This window comes from Anguilla anguilla, chromosome 15, assembly GCF_013347855.1.
Source record: "Anguilla anguilla isolate fAngAng1 chromosome 15, fAngAng1.pri, whole genome shotgun sequence".
In the NCBI taxonomy this organism is placed as follows: domain Eukaryota; kingdom Metazoa; phylum Chordata; class Actinopteri; order Anguilliformes; family Anguillidae; genus Anguilla; species Anguilla anguilla.
In genome coordinates, this window is record NC_049215.1 from 8776272 (window position 1) to 8796328 (window position 20057).

At 42.3% G+C, this 20057-nt stretch overlaps 1 pseudogene; it reads left to right on the forward strand.

The window, feature by feature from the left end:
* The first annotated feature begins 1180 nt into the window (after positions 1–1180).
* The window catches only part of LOC118213709, a 46065-nt pseudogene continuing 27188 nt past the window's right edge, over positions 1181–20057 (forward strand).

Genomic DNA, 20057 nt, shown 5'->3' on the forward strand with positions numbered 1-20057 from the left:
TCATGCCATAGCATAACATCCAGGGGCTTTTCCATGTTACACTCTACATATGCCGCAGTTCATCTCTTTATTATATAGTGTCTAATGCTTCTCTTCTCTGGGGCTTCTGCCCCCTTTCCCTGCCCTGAGTATGCAGACCACTCCAGCCGTGTCCCTCTCCTGGTTCAAGCCCACACCATGAGGCAACCTGGGGGCCTAGATGCATTACCACACCCCTCTGAGTGGCATATTACTACACATCTCTCTGCCTGGACTGCCTGTTTTACCACCTAATTTAACTACCGCTGACAGTAACCTGCTCAACCCATGTTATCATTTGCTGTTACATCCCTAATTCTTCTTAACTATTACACTGGGCCGGCCAGTGGGGGATGGGCTCCACTTTATAGCCAACACATGAGATTTCTTCTCATTGGGGAGTTTTTTCTTGACACCGTTTGAGTGTTTTTTCTACTGGGGAGTTTTTTTCCCCCATCAATTGCTTGTTTTTTGGGAGTTCAGGCCTGTTATTATTTTTTCTTTTTTTGCCCAATTGCACTCTAAAGCATCTCTGTAACAGTGTCTCTGTAAAAAGAGCTATACCAATAAATTTGAATTGAATTTTATAGTCTCTGATAGACATACCGGTTGTCTGGAAATTTTAACAAATCGGGTGAATAGTAGTCTATTCTGAAGTGCAACAGAACAGGCCTGTTTCACATTTTCTACAGGAATAACCATTTCACATCCTGGGGCGTCATTGTGTTATCGTGTCATAAAATCGGATACGCTGTTTACAATTGAGAAATAATCATTATAGCTAGAATAGATCTTTTGGAAAATAAGAATAGAATTGCATTACATGGATGTTAACGCGTAAAGTGCGCAACCTCGTCTTCCTCCTCATTTAAGTGAAGTCAGTAGCCTATATACAAATGTATATATACGCTAAAGCCAAATATTTAAAGCCAGTACGATGACGTTTATTTGCTCGTTTTGATAACTGGTATTAACATATTGACAGCCATAGCTAAAGTTTTTTTGTTTGTTTTTAGCCATAGATAAAGTCGCACCCTATCGAAGCGTCCCAAATGTAATCCGAAACTTGGACTGAGTGGCATAGCGAACCTCGCTGTTCCCTCCCATGCAGTGACATCACCAAGCCCATAGCTTTCTACAAGCGCTGAGAATCCGCGCTAACAGTCCTACAAAGGAGAGGGACCTCACCTGGCTCATAATACGCGCCCGTCTGGAACTCTGGATGCTTTCACCACTCACAAGTTTACGGGTAATTTGTCCGACTCGCGCGATAAACTGTTATTGCTGCTGTTTCAGGTTTTGCCTGATTATCTTACTTATGTCATGATGTTGGTAGTTCAGGGCAACATTTAGTTAGGCTTTGCAGTTTCTCTTGTGGATCCCAGTTTTTCAAAGAGAATGTTCGCTCTATGCTGTGTTAGCCTGTGAGTGGGTACGCTAGCGCATGTGTTCTGTTTCGTTGTATTGTCATCAAACTCAAACTGACATATTTGACCTGTGCTGTTTGTTTGAATGTTAAATTAATGTAACATATAATGTTATCATTACTGTAGCGTACAGGGCATCGGTTTTATTTAATGGTTGAATGCAATGTGCGATATTCACACTGGTGTTGTTGTTTTATGTTAGTTTACTTGCGATGGATAGGAGACAACTGTACTGACTTGTCTAGCCAGCTAACTACGTCTGTTGATATGCAGAACCAGCCCTTCACTATTATCTAACATCACTTTTATTCGGCTGTTTGGTTGTATGTAAAAATAGGTAGCAGTAAAACCTCTATCGGGATGACATGGTATTACTGCCTGGCTGAATTGATGTAAGACGCTAACAGAATGTGGTTAGCTGGACGTTGATTTCACACAGAAAGAACTTCTCCGTTGTCATAAAATTAACTGTTTAATTGTGCAAGCACATCTCAGTTTTCCATGGAACGTTAGCTAATGTACTCAGCCCCGTCTCTTACCCAGCTCATATCCTCTCTCTTTTTTTAAAACATCCACATGAAAACATTTCATTAATTAATCACCTATTATTTTCCGTTATTGTGGCATATTAACCTCCAGATGGCCATTTCTACTTGGCAGACATCGCATGCATGCCAGACGGATGTAGTTGCTATGCATTGCCCACTTCTGCTTGTTGTGATGAACGTGTCTGAGGAGTGATAGTAACGTTACTAGCAAGGCTACCGTTACTTGGAGTTTGTAACTTGTGCAAAATTTATGCGATGTCGCGATGTCATGTAGTGCTGTTTTTGGCCCATTTGTAACTTTCGTTTATAAAACTTTTTAAACGTGGCATACTGACGTTATTTTGATGACAGGTACACGCATGTTGTTATTGACAAATTGCATGGCAGTCATGCATCGTATTCATTTACAAGGATTATGAATGTATCGTTTTCTTTCAAACAGTATAACAATACTGATTGATTGGGCTGCATTATTTTGTATAGTTCTTCAGTCGGGAAAAATGCGCATTGCTGGGAAAACAATCTGTCAAATTCATATATTTTCCCACCTCTAAGAGAAAGGAGTCCGTTGTGCAACACCACGAATTACAGGCTACCATACTTTTTTGACAATTGCGTTGATGCTCGTTCAGTATTTTGTGCATAATAATCCATTATTCGTTAAAAATATATTTTACATGATAATTATTAGTTGTTCCAGCAGCAGAACAACTGGAACTCTATTGTTTTTTTCCTGATGTATTGTCGTCGTCGTCGTTGTTGTTGTTGTTGTTGTTGTTATAAGGTAATCGCAACCCTTTACGCACCCCCCCCCTCCCCCCAACAATGGTGTAACTTAATAACTCGGCCGACCAATGGTGTAACTTCATCACTCAGTCACTCAGTCACAGACATTATCGTTTATAGGGCAGGCCCCGCTGTTTCGGTCCAGCCAAAAACCTTCTTACCTACCTACCAAACTAGGCCTAGGCCATCCGGCTGACTGTCCACAAATTTGGCTCGAAACAATCTGGGGAGTAATTTTATAATTATCAAACAAAAAACTTTCTAAATAATGTGGCCTCTCTGTTATGTTTTACTTAAACAGCTGTAATATGCGAATGCTTTGTCCGATCATCATGAAAGTTAACATACAAATGCAATAGTTGCCTCTGATGCAACATGCTCATTTTCACCAATAGGTGGTGCTGTAAGAGGAGAATAAAAATTCATCTAACTCCTTAATCTTTTGATCAATGATATTGAAACTTTGCATGTCATGTCTTTGTGCAAGGCTCCCGTTTCCATTAGACGTACAATGATAAAGTAATACCTGATAAAATATGGCTGCATTCAGCCAATCAGTTGTCAGTGGACATGAGATGATTAGCAGTGGCTGATCATCATGAAACTTGCAATGCATGTTGGCCTCTCAGGTAGGTACTACCATGTCAAATGAGACTGAAAGATTTGGTGCCATTTATCCAATACATGTCCTTAGAGCTTCAGAATTCATAATTATTGCTCTCTGCTTGGGTCCTGTTAATTGCTTTCTTATTATTATAACCTTAAGCTTAAATAAATGGAGAAGCTTTGGAGGAATGCTATGAGATAATGGGCGACAGTTATGGATCGCTATTAACTACGCTAATAAAGACCCCCTGCACTGTAGAGCTTTCTCTGCACAGAAACAAACTGGAGCTTGGAAAGAGTATGTGCCCTCGTACCTTGCACTCATTTACTTCTACCAAGTAGCCAATACACTGAATAATTTATAGACAACTGTATGCATGTTTTATTTAGACAGCCGGGCTTGAAAGAGGAAGCTTCTCCTTCATGGCTCCTTTTTTAAAAGTCCATTCTTTTACGTGTTTTTTTTTTGCTTTGCAGATGTGGTTATAAATAAATAATAAACAAATAAATAAATAAAATGATTTCCAGATGCCTGATTTAGGCGAATAGTCTGTGGAACTTCAGAGGATTTGACAAAACTAATGTTTTATTTCATGAGCTGCTTGGGTTTGTACTTCATAAAATAGTTATGGCTTTAATTGAAAATAACATGTCTTGTTATGAACGTATAATTGAAGCTGCTGTTTGACTTTTTTGTGTGATAATGGGTCTCTTTGGCCTGCTGGTATGGGGCTGCTGCAAACCCTGTCCAAATCCCAATCCTGGCCAGATCCAAGTCTGAATGCTTCTTGAACCCGCAACACTGAGAGCAGCCAAATTCGTTCATGCTTGATAGACAGACACTGTACTGCACCAAATCATGTAAGCACAACATATAACGCAGGTGTACAAGAATGTGTAGAGGAAGCCTGGTCTCTAGAGCAGTTTCATTGGTTTGATTGTAGGCTACATCATTGTGTTCCTCAGGTATAGATTTAGCCTCCGTTCGGCCCATTGGTAAGTGTCATGAGATGATGCAAGAAAGCGGCGGTTTGTAATCTGGCTCTAGCAGATCTAGCGGACGACTGTTATATTATCAACACTAATATTATGTTTTGATCTGTCTATGTAGTGTGATACAGGCCTAGTTACCAGCACACGTGCAGTGCATGCTCGAGTGCGCATATGTTCAGGTGAGGAGGCGGAGGAGGTGCAGGTGATTAAATGCATTGGTGCATGTGTAATTGCGCCAAAGGTGGACACAATCACACGTAGGCTTACTAATTACAACTTTGTAATTATCAGTTCAGTTGCCAGATCAGTTCAATATCGAGCTTGGCTTGAATTCTTAGTTACGGACCGGAATGAAACATCACAGTTAGGAACTGGCCGTGGAACTAGAGAATGGTGTTTGTCTGATCGAATGGGGTGGGTGGGGGGGGATCGAATGGGGTGGGTGGGGGGGGATCAAATGGGGTGGGTGCGGGGGATTGAATGGGGGGGGGGGAGGGGGTCTCGAATGGGGTAGCGGGTTCCGAATGGGGTGGGTGTGATCGAATGAGGCTGGTGGGATCGAATGGGGTGGGGGGGGGGGGATCGAACGGGGCAGGGGGGATCGGGTGGAGCTTTGGGGGAACGAACGCTGACTGGGCAGTGTATGTCTCCTATACGGCCCTGTCTGCTGCTCTCAGTGACCCCCAGCAACGGTCTGCTGTTTTCCAGGTCTTTTTTTCCATCATCAGAGGAATGCATGTGTATTTCTGCACGCTGGGCAGTTGTGTATTTTTACTTTCTCCCAGGCTATCTGTGATATTTTTATCAAGGAAATGTTTTAAGGGGAAACTAATCCTTTAGTGGTGCATTATGGTATGTGATGAAAATAGTTTGTATTCCCCCTCAAGGCACTCACTTAGGCCACCTACAGTGCTTTGGTACGCTGCCCCTGTCAGAAGTATTTACATTCGCTTTTCCAGGTCATTAAAATTAAAAAGGTTTAAAAAAACAAAAATAACAGTGGCTGTCTAGATGTATTTCTTACCATGCCATAAATCTGTAACGCACATCAGACACTGTGTGTGATGACATTTCCTGCAATTCTCTATGCTTATATTAGTTTTGTTGGGTTTCAAGTGAGTGGTGTGCAAGAGATGAGAGGGTGTGTCAATAAACTTTCCACCATCAAGCTTGAACCTTTTCACCACTGGATTAAGAAATGCTGACTTCTTCCCATTGTAGTACTTTCAGAATGCCTGAGGAGATCGATGCAATGTTAAAGACTGATAATTCACAAGACAGAAAGGATTGCATTCCAAATTAAACAATTCAAATTAAGCAAGTTTAATTTAGTAACATTTGCAGGCTGGCTAGGTCTGCTTTGCAGTTAGGCTAGATACTGATCAAATTGGACAAAGATCTTGGAACTGAAGACAAGGGCAAATTGTTCTGTAAATTAGCTTGTAGGCTAATGCTCAGTTTGAAAGCTGGCTTAAACTACTGGTTTGTATCTAAACACTCACCTTGCCAGCTATCTATCAGGCTAGATAACAACTTGCTTAAACAAACTTGCATGCATACTTGTTAAAGATCTGCTCTCCATGTCACTTTGGTCATGGCTGTCATCTTCAGGTGATTCTTTCTCTGGAGAAGAGACTTTATAAAATAGCATTTTGTAATAAGCTTTGGAAACCTTTTTTTTTCAGGATGAGAAAATGATAGCTGGAAAATTTGAGTTATAAATGTTGAGTTTTCTTTGTTCATATTATCAGGGGACAGGCCTTATATTTGCATATTTTGAGCAGGCCTGACTCTGGGAACTGTAGTTCAGGGCCATGGAAGGCAGTGAGTTGGTGAAAGGATCCAACTCAAGTACCAGAGCTTTTCAAAGCTGCAGAAATCCCTCCACCATACAGAAATGGTAGGCTAAATATTTATTGGGCAAAACTTGGCAATATTCGAATATCAGGTAGGCTAACTGATAAGGAGTACGGCCTTAGTCACCTTGAGAACAGCTTCAGTTTTATTGTGGCCCTGCCATAAAAAAACAGTTGTGTGAAGCTCACAAAGTGCAGCGTTTGTTCAGACTGGAATACAGAGGTGTTGATTCAGTTCTGTGGTCATTTGTGAGGCCATAGTTTTGAGCTGTTTAGGAACCATCTTGTGAAGTGTCGTTTTGTCCCTGTTGGTGAGCTTTGAGTTGTGACCACTGTTCCTCTTTGCCAATGCAGGTTGTCACAATACTTGACACCGTTCTCCTGCCACATTAAATAATTTTTCAGTTTTTTTGACCAATGCACCTGCAGTTCTGGTGCCGACTTTCTGACCTTTTTGGAACTCTGTTGCTTTGGACACCCACATATTAAAATGCTGATTGTCAGAACTTTTGTTTGCTGATACGTACTGCTAATTGGCATTCAACTTAATATAATGCCCATGTGCAGCTGCCTTTGAAATTGTGCTTGAGTTATTTCAAAGTTAAACTCCTTTCTTTTGTGTAGTCATTCACTTTCAAAACCATGTTTCTAGATTCAAATTTAAATAAGAAGGGGCGATATAATGATTTAGAAGTTAAAATGTACATTTAGTCTTCTTCTTGTGAAGTATCTCACACACAACACTTTTTCCCCTGTTTGTTGTGTATTTGCATTGCAAAACATTCTCAACCTACTGAATTACACATGCTCATCTGTATTAATGCAGGAAGGGATCTGAGATAACTGGATATACTTCATTTTTAGATCCAGCATGTGTTTACTGCATCATGGTAGTATCATGGAGATCCCAAAGAGCAATGTACAGTAGGTCATTCTATTCAGTGAACTAGTGTGGCTTTCCTGTGGTGCACTTGTCTTTAAAAGGGTGAAAAATGTTTTTCTAACAGATTAGTGTGCCCCCCCACTCCCCCCCACCCAAATTATTTAGTGACCTTTAGTTTACCAGTCTATTTGGTGACCTTTAGTTGTTTTTGTGCTTTTCCACTTGACCTTCCCTCTGAAGGTGTAAAGCAGGTGTTTGCTGGTTCGCACTCAGCCCTGATGGGATATTCACTGAAATAGTGTGCAGGATCTGTGTAGAAACCACCTCTCCTTGTGAGTTGTGAGCTCAGAATCAGAGCACGCGTGTCAAAACGGGACGAAGATGAAGGGAACAGAGAGGAAAAAGAATCCCAAGACTGAAACATCTCCTCCGTCAGCAGTTTCTACTGCTACAGAGTTTGTGATGACGTCACTTTCCAAGGTCAAACCGTCCAGTCCCCACGGTCTGCACACTCCTCTGGTTTCTGACAGCGGGACATGACATGGATGTGCTTATGCTGACACGCAATTATTTAGGCCAGCCTGGTCCCCCCCCCCGGAGGCCTTACCACCGCCCCCCCCCCCCCCCCCCCACCCCCACCCAGCAGGCCTGCTGGCAGTTCTGTGTGCCCTCTCCGCTGACTGCGGGGGGAGGGGGGGGGGGGGAGATTTGCATTCCCTTCCAAAACTTAAAAATCTCGCTGACGTTAGTCTTCTGAGCTTTCGGGGAAAAATGACTCGGAGGGACGCGACGGCACCTTGCACGCGGGCGGCGCAGTCACCTTGCCGATCCCCTAATTTACTCCTGTTCGCCCGTTTGCGACTGATAAGCTGTCGTGCGTCTGATAAGGGATTGCTCTCCGTGTCCCTCCGCGCCCCACGTCCCGCTCGCTGGCGGGGAGTTTGATGTGGCGGCACGCCGGCTGATTTTTAAAGCTCTTCCTCCAGACTGTCTCGTAATGGGACCAGCCGGGACTGACTGGGGCATGGTTCCGGGGCACAAGGCCCTGGGACACGTGGAGATTTGGGGCTTATTTTGTAACCTCGCCCACGCAGACTCAGATTACGGAAGTGCAGTCTCTCTGGGGACTGAGCAGGGTGACTGAACTGTGACCTCCAGGGACATTGTAGGGAGGTGTGTCACTTGTGTGAAATAGGATCATAGCAGGGGGTCTGTGATACATGATTGATATGATACCCTGAATATAAATGCTTCTCTAGTGTTGAAGCATTGAGGATTTCTATTAAACAGCCCGTTAACCAGTACTGGTGAGGTCCACACATATTGAAAATGGATGTTTTCTTGTTTAGTCCCCTGGTAATGGGGGGACTTGAACATTGTCTGTTGCTCCCTCTCTCTTGCAAGATCTCCGATTGGTATTCAGCTCCATCATGCAAGGGAAAGACGTTCTGGAGATGAGCAGGAGGTGAAGAGACTGTGATTTAACTGACAGGAGGAAACCGAGGATGGAGAAGCACTAACAGAAACTGATTATGTTAAAAAGGAACTGTATTGACAAAAGGATGACTTGCATGAGGTGAAAATGGGAAGACTGTCAACAGTATCAGAAAGGGCTGAATGGCATAAGAGATCGCTGGTCCCAGAGAGAGCAGCAAACATCAAGGAGACTGTGGCAGAGAAGGTGAAGTAGCAGCCTTGCATGAGCACCCACTCACCCACGCTCTCACTAACTCCCTCACCCACTCATTCACACACTCACTCATTCACTTGTGCACACTCTCCCTCACCCACTCATTCACTTGTGCGCACTGTCCCTCACCCACTCATTCACTTGTGCACATTCTCCCTCACCCTGTCATTCACTCTCTCACTCATTCACTCGTGCACACTCCCTCACCCACTCATTCACACACTCACTAATTTACTCATTCACTCATGCATTCACTCACTCACTCATGCACTCTTTCACACACTTACTGCAGGACTTAGTGCAGGACTCACCTAAAAAAGTTGAATTTGATTTTATTTTTTTACAAAAGACTCCATCTTGTACTAGCTTGTTAAAATGCCAATATGATGTAGCCTTCGCAGTAGAGGAAAGACAAAAAATCAACTGTTACAAGGTAAATGGTAAATGGACTGCATTTATATAGCGCTTTTATCCAAAGCGCTTTACAATTGATGCCTCTCATTCGCCAGAGCAGTTAGGGATTAGGGGTTAGGTGTCTTGCTCAAGGACACTTCGACACGCCCAGGGCGGAGTTTGAACCGGCAACCCTCCGACTGCCAGACAATCGGTCTTACCTCCTGAGCTATGTCGCCCCCAAGGTGATGGTCAGTAAATATAACATGGTAAATAAAACTCCTACATAATGTTTAACTACAGTCCCAGGAGATATATAGCCTGTCTAGTTTGGCTGCACTAACCATGCTATCAGCTAGCCACACCCAGGCATACTGCCTTGTAGTAGGATGCTTATGTCTCCATGCATCAATCAAACTTTGTGACTAAGCTTGAAAGGCAGGAGGATGAATGCAAATGGGACTCCACTGGTCCTGACCACAGTAAAATCTATAGTGCAGTTCCAGTCCCCTCCTATGATAATGCACTCATCCTGACTGACTGTGCTAAAGCTTCCCTTGGCTTCATAAATACGATTACCTCTCTGAGCTCTGATAAGGAGCATTAACATTAAGCCAGAAAACCCTGTGTTGCTGCCCTGAGTAGTGTAGGCCTCCCCTTGACTAACTCAGTGGTGGATCTAATAACGGTTCCTAGTCCAGAATAAGAACCCTTTAAGAACCTAATGGCACTCACACATTCTCACTCAGAGAGAGGGAGAGATTTTAATATATATCTATCGTTGTTATTATGATTGATTATTATGCTATGACAATACATAGGCCTATTTTAAAATGTTATGCTAATAAAGCATTTTGAATTTGAAATTTGAGAGAGAGAGAGAGAGAGAGAGAGAGAATTGGTTTGACTTCAAGGAATGAGCCTGGAGAATGAGACTCCAGCCTGTTAGCAAACAAAATGACAGGTTCATTTCCTCTGAAGGTCAGATGTTGTCTTGAGACCACTGCCCGTTTTCCTGGGTTGTCCTCTCGTCTTTTGGCCTCCGTGCCAGCCAGCGCCATTTGGGATGTTCCGGTCTCATCACGAATGTCTAAAATACCATCATAATGGTAACTGAACGGGGTCCTCCACATACGGTGCCAGAGGCCAGGCAAGGCCGTGCTGTGACCTTTTCACGGGCAAGTTCTCAAAGTGAGAAACCAACCTAGAAAAACACCCAGTTACTGTACAGAATACATATTTACCTAAATAAATGAATGAAAATTAATGACAGCAACAATAATACTACAAATCAGCGTTTCACACAGGATTTTGAGAAGCTGGAGGGGGGACCCCAAACCTCCAGGTGGGTCTGGGGGCATGCCCACTGAGTGAAATTTGAACAGTTAAATGCATCAATCTGGAAAATTAAAAGGCTTGATCTGTGAAGAATTTTGTAAACAATCCCATCATAAACCCCATGCAGTTATATCAATTTGTAAAATGCTTCAGCCTACACTTGTGCCATCAAATAAATTATGGTGTATTAAGTGCTTGGAATCACGCTCCAATGCTGCAGTAAAAATATGGCACCACATCCTACGTCAGATTTAGAGACCACATTCAACTAAAATCTTGACAGTCAATGAAAGTTACACAAAGGAAAACATTTCTACAACAAAAAAGTACTTTTTGTCCTACTTCAAACAGGTCTAATCAGGTTTCAAGCAGAGATTTTCTAGAAGGGAGTTATTCCAACTGCATGAATATCTGGTGTCAACATTCAGCTTAAAAATAGTACTTGATCTTGATTAACTCTCAACAGCTTTGAATAAATTTGTATAATCAGCATAATGTTACATATCACTGTCAAGATACAGTCTTTGTCAGCTTGATGCTGGAAATAATTTAGCCTACTAGTACAGAAAAGGTGTGTGGCTGATGTTACATTTTTAACTAGCCAGACCATTGTAACTCCTTTGTTCATATCTGTAAATGTAGCGAGAGGTACCACAGAGAATAGGCTACTGTATCAAACATATTGCAGTGCCAATACCTACAGTGTCACTCCCTCACATAATCAACATAACGTTAGGCTTCACAGTCGAGACACAGATAGCTTTTCTAACTTGATGCCCGAAATGTTTTAAACCATTGTAACCACATTCATGTCGATGTAGCTAGCGAGTAGATACCTACCTCAGATAATGTTGTCTCCTCAAAATGCGCTCTGGACGGTGGCCTGCGGAAGTTGAGACGCAGGACTCGTGTTCCAAAGAGAGACTACAGTCCTACAGTCAGTGCTGAAGGCAAAAAGAGACTGGGAAAAAATGGGATTCATGGGAGAGCAGCCAGGCAGAAAGCACTGCCAACCACTGGTAACATCAGTGCTCATTTCACATTTGCAAAAAAGCACCTGGATGATCCCCAAGCCTGTTGGGATAATGTTTTATGGACAGATGAGTCAAAAGTGGAACAAGGTTACCATTATGTCTGGCATAAAGTAACTACAGCATTTAACAGGAAGAACATCATACCAACGGTCAGATATGGTGACATGGGTGTTTGATAACTTTTTTTTAAATTAAATAAATGAAATTATTTAAAGATGTGCTCTGTATTTCTTCTCGTTCCCTTTGTCTCATATTCCATTTTGTCTGAAGATCTGAAACTGTTCAGTGTGACAAATGTGCAATTATAGAGGAAATCAGGAAGGGGGCAAATACGTTTTCACAGTACTGTATGTTTATCAGACATTCTTAAACTGGCGGAACACATTAATCTGTGGCGGGCTGCTGCAGTTTAGGTAGTTAATGGGAAACTGCAAAAAAAAAAAAAAAAAAAATTATAACAAGGCAGGTGTACACTGGATGCTTGGGGCAAAAAGGGCAGTTGCTCTGGCAGCCGTAGCCATCTCCTCTGCATGTGCTTGTTGCCAGGTTGTTCCCTCATGACTTGGTAATTTCTTCCATCTTAATGCAGAAGATATGTCTTCATACCGGAATATCTCCCAGCACAGTGATGACCAGGAGCAAATAATGAGCAAAGAAATGTCTTTTACTTTGGCCTTTCTCACTGTAATATCTTTCACTGCAATCTTTTTGCACACTATATACTCTAAAGACATTAAAACTATGTCAAAGTATAATTGACATTATTAGAAGCATAAGACCATTACTGACCCCCCCCCCCCCCCCCCCCCCTTCCCATTCTCCAGGAAAAGCCGGTTCCAGCCACAGGCCCCCTGACTGTGTGAGGCCCATGTTAGGCCCCTCCCCCACGAGGCCCATGTTAGGCCCCTCCCCCACGAGGCCCATGTTAGGCCCTTCCCCCCGTGAGGCCCATGCTAGGCCCCTCCCCCGTGTATGAAGCGCTGAGTGCAGCCCTGTTAGGCTGCAGTGCCGAGCCTGGAGCCTGCATGTTTTAATGATGATGTCATACGGAGCCTACAGTGCTTATCACCATCAAAGGTGAGCTCTACACGGTGTGCTCTGTTCCAGGGATAAGTGTGATGTGTAGTGATATGCATTGATATGGCACTCACAGGCTACCAGCCAGGGTTTTATGTAAAAGTATGCTTAAATTCAGCATTATATAAACACAATAATGCACAACTTCGCTTATTGAACTAGGCTGTAGAAATTGGAAACACATGCTCATTGTACATTAGATCCTGGGAAACATTCTGGTATGTAGACATATCTTTTGCTTTATAACGGAAGAAAGGATTTAGTCATGGAACATTCACATATGTTTAGTTGGCAGGAGAATCAAACAAGCCAAATGCAAAAACATTAAATATGGATTCACTTTATGGCCTTTTGCATGATCTTTCTCATTGCAGCTTATGTTTTGTGCAGTCTGTCTTTCTGCTTTCACTCCATATGGAAGGTTTCTCTCCTCTTTGAAGCAACCTCAAAATGTCACATCCATAACCTCAGTTATAAACACTGGAAACTGTGGAGTAGTTCTCTTTTTTCTGATATTCAGCACATTTCTAACAGGAAGGAACTTTGCATTGCATTAGGATGTAGCGATTGAATGATAAGTTTGCAGGAAAAGCTTTTTAAAATACCTGCTGTTTGTGCCACTGGCAATCCTTTATCCTGTGTTGTTCACAGAGCAGCAGTCCTTGTATTTCCCCTTCCTCAAACATTTACCCAATTTTTTATTAAAATAGTTCATTACTTTTTTATTTGTATTCCCAAGCCCTCTGAAGGCACTTATTGCATACTCTGCCAGTAATGGGCTTTCCCGTCTTGAGGCTTCTGTTTGTTTTATCTAGCACATGCATTCAAACCCTGACAAAGCAGAAAGGAGCATCGTCCACACACATAACCTGGAAGAACATGTTACTATGCCATCACCACAGGTTAGGAAGAAGGAAGTAAAATCCTTATGTATTGCACAGCGGGCGGAGGAGATAAGGGTAGGAGATGCAGGGTCAACAGAGAGAAGGGCGGGTCTAGATGACAAATTTGTTCCCGTCTCCTGTTAAACGTCCCGCCTGGGGAGGTCTCACTGCCTGCCCCCCCAGGCCCACCGTCTTCACTGCTGGGCTTCAGAGGCCGCTGTGCTGGGGTTCGTCCTCTCATGAACCCTGCAGAGGAGTGTGAGGGGGGCTCTGTAATTATACCCCGCTTATACATGACCTTTACCGGAAACCATTAAGCGTGTTTTGGGGGAAAACTTCTGGCGTGATCAGATTTGCCCTTACCTATTAACGCTACACTTGCGCAATAACAGGAATGTCTGCTTGAGAAGGTGCATCTGAATCATGGGAAGCATGGGATATGAATCATGGGAAATGTGTTCCCCGCAGGTTTCATTATTGAGAGAATGTCATGGCCATATGGCAGAAATGATGTGTGAGGACATGTTTAATTGTCTGCTCCCTGGGTGTTGATGGTGGTACTAACACAGTGATAATAGAGGCCTGCCTTGTAGTCATGTGGCTGTCTGAGTCATGAATGGGCTTGGGTTCCGAAATCTGGTAGTACTATGGCACCGGTTCCCATACGACCGGTACCTACCGGATGAAATTGCAACAAAGATTTCGATGCTTCATTTTAGTGTCATTTTCACTTATGTTACACTCGCTTTGTCAGTGATAGCTGGTACCACTAGCAAGCTAGCTAATGTTTAAACTTGGTTTAATGTTTCAAAATGTTAAAGCAAAATAGGTATTGTTGCCACACTAAAGTGTGGCAACAATACCTATCCCCAGTAAGTTGTTCCAATAACCTTGATATGCATTTTTGTACGTCGCTTTGGATAAAAGCGTCTGCTAAATAAATGTAATGAAACAATATTATGTGGGGTTTGAGTGTAAAATGATTTAAAATTAATTTCATAAATGTGAGCTTCCCATAAAGATCATACAGCTGTAAAAGCAATAGTTTAAAATTTTTTTGGCAATTATTAATTAGCAAGCATGCTAGCTCCCACACAAAACAAAGACAGCTAAGTTTTTAAAAGCATTTCCTATTGGCTGAAATAGCATCACATGTGCATTTCCTTATATGTCCATTTTTCCTGTGTATCTGAGTGTTCTGCTATTGGCTACTTTGATCAGACTACTTTGATCAGATGTTGTTATTGGCAGAATCACAGAAGATGTTGCTCAGTGTCCAGTGGGGAGAATTATTGATTGAGGGTCTTGGAGCATGTGTGATGATGAAATTGGCAGGAAACAAGGAGAAAAATGCGAAAACCAAAGTTTTGGGGCTTTATTGTGTGGACATTTTTAAGTTGTATCTGAATTCTGTGTGTTTACATGAGGTTAGCTAGACATAGGCGGGGGCAAATATTCATTCAGTTAGCAATATGCTGTTTCATTGTGGTCAGTTAACTGAACTGGACTGGCATGGAACAGCTAAATCAACTAGCAGGTCAGCTTGTCTGTTACACTGTTGTTCTGTATTTATTATGCAAGAGCACTCTGACAAGAAGATAATGAAGGGAGAGAGTGAGTCTACTTTTAGCGAGCATTACTGTTTAACAGCAGTGTGTGCCCACTTCCCACAGAGAGGAATGTGTTCAGAAAGGTCTTTATCGAACCAAGTGCTAATTATCGCACCCACTTCTATCTTTGTCTTGTGTCATTGATTAGAGCTTCAGCCATCTGCGTTGCAAATTTTGTGTGATAGCTAATAATGTTAGCGTAATGTCAGTCTAATGTTTACAGAGAGCGCATTTCTACATCCAACTGCACAAACAGAAATGAGTACACAAAATCTGCATGGTTATACACATACACACACACACAAACACAGAAGCAAAGCCAAAGTGTGTGCACGTGCATATGTGTGTGTGTGTATGTGTGTGTGCGTGTATTTTCTTTTGCGCAACTTGTGGAAAAAAAAATCCTATTGGGGTCAAGATGGGATCCTACTTGAAGGATTGATAAAAACGTGATTCATTCGTGCCACAGTAAACAGGGACACGGCATCAGCTGCATCCTCTGTTCTCTTTTAAAACAGTAATAAACTGAACATTGTGATTGGAGGTTTTCACTGAGGTAGATAAACTCCTTCTCTGTTTTCTTATTGTTGTTTATTGGAGTGTCTGCTCTCGAGATGAGTTCTCCCCGGGGGTCAAAGCAGTGCCAGCTGTCTGTGGAGATTCTCCTGAGTGGTGGGCGGGATGGTAACAGACAGACTTGGCCGCAGTAGAAATCCAGTTAACGTACAGTCTTCTGTGGTTGCTGAAAATTGATTTAGGACTTGTAAGAACAACATTATTCATTTGCTGAAAGGCTTTATTTAAGACCACGTAATCCCTTCCTTGTACTGTAACATGGGATTTATGTTTAGGTCTTTAGCTCTGCTTGGTCAGAAATTACAGTGCTAATATTTTTCCTTGCCTGCAATTGTTTTTTTAAGGAGGGCCACCAACAGCCAGGTCCCTACAAGGAGCATATCTGATCTGCACTTTGTGGAAAGTTACCATGGCTTTTGTCTAAATTAGCATGGGGACACCTTTCCCTGTGCTGAGCTGTGGCAAATAGCGGATTCTTTATCCTCCATAAATTGAATGACTCTTCATTCGTAGTTGTACAGTGTTTGTGCCGGAGATAAAACTGAGCATGTGCAGGACAGGAAGGTACTGCCTTGTGCGGGTGCCTCCCGCAGACTTCATTATGTAATGAACTTGGCTCGGAGCACCACTGCTGTACAAACGCGTGTGGCCTAATTTGCACATTCGGGCGAGTGCGCTGTTTTTGTGCTCATTAAGTCTTGGTATATTCCCCTCGTTTACCGTGTGCTATTAATGTACTGTCAGCAAAAAAGGAGAAATGTTTCATTTGTCCGGCTTGCTCATGATATGTAAATGGATTCAAGTGAAGTCCCTTTATAAAGTGTGTATTATGGTAATAAAACGGTCTTTTGGAGTTGTGCTGGGACAGGCAAAGTACTGGTGTAAGATTAATGAAGTTCTGCTGAGAACCAGAGCGGCTAACTAACTGATGAACAGTCAAATCTTTCAAGTAGTGTTTTCGGCAGTTACTTCATTAGCTATTTTTCTCACAGCTATGCAGAGATTTGGACAATCGTTTCTTAAAGAGTAGTATGTGTTCTGGGCGCAGCTTTTGGGAGGAGTTGTCCAATCGGGAGCGGAAGCCCCCCTCAATTCATAGCCAGGCAGTACAGATGTCATCTGTGCCTCGTGATCAGCTATGTCTTGTTGTATTTGAAGCCACAAATGGTAACGAGCAAAACCTGTTTTATGCTGAGATCTGTCTGGAACTTCAGCACATTTTCAGTGTCCTCAATTTATCAGATTGATTGGAAGGAAACCCAGCATACATAAGGGTTTTCCAGGACCAGTTAGTTTTTCTAAAATGCGGTATTATTATATTTTATATTTTGTATTGTGAGCATTTTAAGTCATGGAAATGGCAACTAAACGGATTATCTTAAATAGAACAATAAAGAATCTCTTGACTTGCCTTGGACCGGAGTTGGGAACGCCCACTCAATGAATCTGTTTATGAACCGGTGTCCATTATCATCGCTCATTATTTTTGCCAAATCTTCTGAAAACATGTTTTTAGGATTGTACATACTCAGGTGGAGGTAGAGTGTATCGCTTGCTGAATTATTTCTTTAAATAATTTTATTTATAAAATTTAAAATTATTTATTTAATTTTATTATTTTCAGCTGTTTAAAGTGGTGGCTCAATACGCGGTTTCATAGTAGCTAAAAACCAAACAGCCTTGAGATGCGAACAAACTGTAGTCATTAAAGGAAATGCATTACCTATCCTGGCAGTTTCACATATTTGCTTCACCAGTGGAGTCATTTTAAGCATGTACAAATGTGAGAAAGAGAAAAAAACTATTTAAAAAGAGGATCTGAAACTACGCAGTGAAAATTACAATGTTATTTTCAGCTGCGTTTTGAAAGAACTTGTTAACCAATTTCAGTCCCGGGGGTCTGATTACATATGCGAGAGCTTCCTGTAGCGGAGCCAATCTCATTATAGGAACATCAGAGCACATAATGACCAGAACAGGACACTGAGCCCATCCTCGTTCACCAATTTCCTACAGTATCCAGCTCTGCATTTATTCTGGAGTTGAACTCTCTACTACATGACCTGCCAATCTATTCTACAAATTAACAACTCTCTGTGTACAGAAGTACTTTCTGATACTTTGTTGATCCCTTTGATTAATTTTAAAAACAGTCAAATCCCCGTAGCCCCCTTCTACTAAGCCAAATTATGTCAGGACATTTGCAGGACTCCATCTGTCATCAGCAAATATGCAATTTCCCCCTGTGCCACTGGCAGTGTTTGTCTGTGTGCAGACGCCTCAACCCTAACCTGTTCCCTGTGGAGATGCCTTTGGCAGAAGGGGTTGGTAAGATGACCCTGGATTTAGCCAAGTGCTCGCTACCGACTACCTGCAGCCCTTCTGACTTGCACACACGCCTCTCAGGTGTGCAGGCCTGTTTCCTGCTCCTCTCTCAGGAAAAAAAGCAGGCTGTATTCCCTGCTCCTCGATCGGGAAAAGCAGGTCTGTATTTTCTGTTCCTCTCTCAGGAAAAGCAGGCCTGTATTCCCTGCTCCTCGATCAGGAAAAGCAGGTTTGTATTTTCTGCTCCTCTCTCAGGAAAAGCAGGTCTGTATTCCCTGTATTCCCTGCTCCTCTCTCAGGAAAAGCAGGTCTGTATTCCCTGTATTCCCTGCTTCTCTCTCAGGAAAAGCAGGCCTGTATAGAGTGAAAGTGGTGGGTGGAAGAAACCCCTCAGATACACCAAACAGTAGAAGTATCTGAATAGGAAGGAATGCATGTATAGTAGTCTTACCCGGTGTTTCTGAAATAGCATTCATTTAATGTTATCTCAATTATCTGACTCAATTATCCAAAATACTGTTTTTTACCTTGTGTTGTTTTTTACCTACTACCTTTTGTCTATGCATAGATGGAGGAGACGGCTGTCTGCCAATAGTGTGGCTCTATACCGATTGCTATTTAACTTGTTAGATGCGGACATGTCTCTGGCTTGTGTAGCCTGCTACAATACTAGGGTATAGGCAAATGACTATGTGGTGCAGATATCCTGAGTTCTATGTGTATGTTAGGATCTTAAAACTGCTAGGTGTGTAGTGTTAAGATTCAATGAGGAATGCCAGGTTACTATGAATGCTGTTTATTGTTCAGTGTGTTCAGTAATGACAATATACAATGCTGCAAAATGTGAGTGGTGCACTGGCTATACGCATGTTCGCAGGAGACCGTGTTGAGGAGTCTCCCTGAACCATTGCACCTTTCCCCTTATATATTCAGAGATCAAAGCAAAACAGCAAGTCATTAAATAAAGACACAAAGATAACGAATCAATACATTAATGATCCTGCTTGTGCTGTCTCTGTAAGCATACCACCCTGGGTTAAACTTTGTATCTGCCTGGGCGCTCTGACCCGTAGGTATCAAGATCATTAGTCAGCACCCCACCACTAAAGACACCCATCTTGTTCTCCATGACATAAGCTTTCCAACAATACGAAATATGATTACACTGTATTATGGAGAACCTAAGTTTTTGCATAATGCTGATCCAGTAGGATGTTTTGCAGCTGAGCACTCTCTCTTTATCCGAGCCTGCCAACTCCCCGTCAGCACAGTAAACAGAGTCTGTTTTCCTCTGGGCACGCTTCTGTTAACCGCCTTACAGTGGTCAGAGAGAAGAGCATGTGTTGCCTCTGTCATTTGTGATCACAAGGAGTTGGCATCTGCGGGATTCTTAAATCATTCATACCTCAGATGCAGCTGCTCCTAGTGTAAAATCTACTGAGAGCAAGCTGCAGTTTTGTTGTGAAATTTTGAGAGCAGGAATTTGTCTAGCTGTTTGGGGTAGGGATTCCACTTTGCATTTTGGTCGGCTCCTTTGGGAAAGAGACTGTACAGTTTGTTATTCATGTCACAGTAATAAAATGATCATAGCAGCGGAAGCATTTTAATGTTGAAAACAGTAGGTAAAACCTAACCGAGTGGGTTTTAGCTGATGGCAAATGCCCAGTTTTACTCATTTGTTTTCTCATATTTCAGTGTTTAGTACCACTTTGTCGTGCTCCCTGACTTCACTGCACTAAGAATCATTGATTTTAAAATCAGTAAATATCAGGCTATGCAAATCTATAAATAGCAGGCTATGCAAATCTGTAAATAGCAGGCTATGCAAATCTGTAAATAGCAGGCTATGCAAAGATGTATTTTAGATGCACATTAAGTCCTACGTTTTGCGCTGTTGAGCATTCTAGTGGAACAAAACACATGCAGGTCGGTAGACGGAAAATGCTCGCATGGATTAAAGCTGTGAACAGTGCTTATCTGTCTTAACTGCCCTAATGAACAGAGCTTATCAAT